General features: G+C 41.0%; 1 protein-coding gene across 8 annotated transcripts in view; it reads right to left on the reverse strand.

The window, feature by feature from the left end:
• The window catches only part of LOC122266401 (uncharacterized), a gene marked incomplete at its 3' end in the record, with an annotated part of 19,699 nt that extends 19,160 nt beyond the window's left edge, over positions 1-539 (reverse strand). Inside the window, 1 exon segment of one of the 8 annotated variants that reach the window (XM_086550774.1) lies at positions 227-539. 8 annotated transcript variants of the gene reach the window in all.
• Positions 540-809: the final 270 nt, after the last annotated feature.

Below are 809 nucleotides of genomic sequence, written 5' to 3' on the forward strand. Positions count from 1 at the left end.
AGCCCTTAGACGTCCGAAGAGATATCCAAGAGGAGATGTGTGATTGCGTGGGTTGTGTGTTGGTGAGGGTTGGCCGCACTTTGTTTACAGACCTTGACGTGACCCTCCTCCCATCTCAACTCGACACGCCCTTCCCGCGTCCGCCCTCGGCCCACCCGACCAGAAACTCCATTCATCGCACCCTTACTCCCCTCGTCCCCCATCCACACTGCGTGAGATGCCTTACCGGCCTATGAAATACTCCAAATGTAGCTTGATCCAGTATCTTGTCGCCTGCGAAGATGTGTTTACAAAAAACTTTTAACTTCGTTCGGATCGCTTCTGTTGGCTTACTGTTGTCATAGAGTTCGTTTTTCACTACATGATTTTGTTACTTGACATGATTTTTTAAGAAAACATGAACTGCATAATCTGTCTCTCTTTATAAACATGTGATGTATCCTAAATATATCATATTGTATGACATGAAATAGACCAAGTTTATAAACGACAATCAAACGAAGTCAACAGTGATAAGTTGAGGATGCGTCCAACAGATGGCAGAAAACTCAGCAAAACAAGTGAACAAAGGCAAGCGGCCAATGGGGACGAAGGAACTTTTGTTTACAATAAAAAAACTTTTAGTAAGTCACCATTTACTTTCACAAATATTGCAAAATTAGAGTGTTTAAATATTAACAAATTACGCTAGGGGATGAAAATATAAGAAAAGGCAAAATTGTAAAGTGGAATATCTCGAGATATATACCTTTGTGAAAATATGAATGGGCGTAGGTGTCATGACAGCAGCAATTTACATGCCATTATCA

Source organism: Penaeus japonicus, unplaced genomic scaffold (genome assembly GCF_977035675.1).
Source record: "Penaeus japonicus unplaced genomic scaffold, GWHDUDI00000001_assembly GWHDUDI00000024, whole genome shotgun sequence".
In the NCBI taxonomy this organism is placed as follows: Eukaryota; Metazoa; Arthropoda; class Malacostraca; order Decapoda; family Penaeidae; genus Penaeus; species Penaeus japonicus.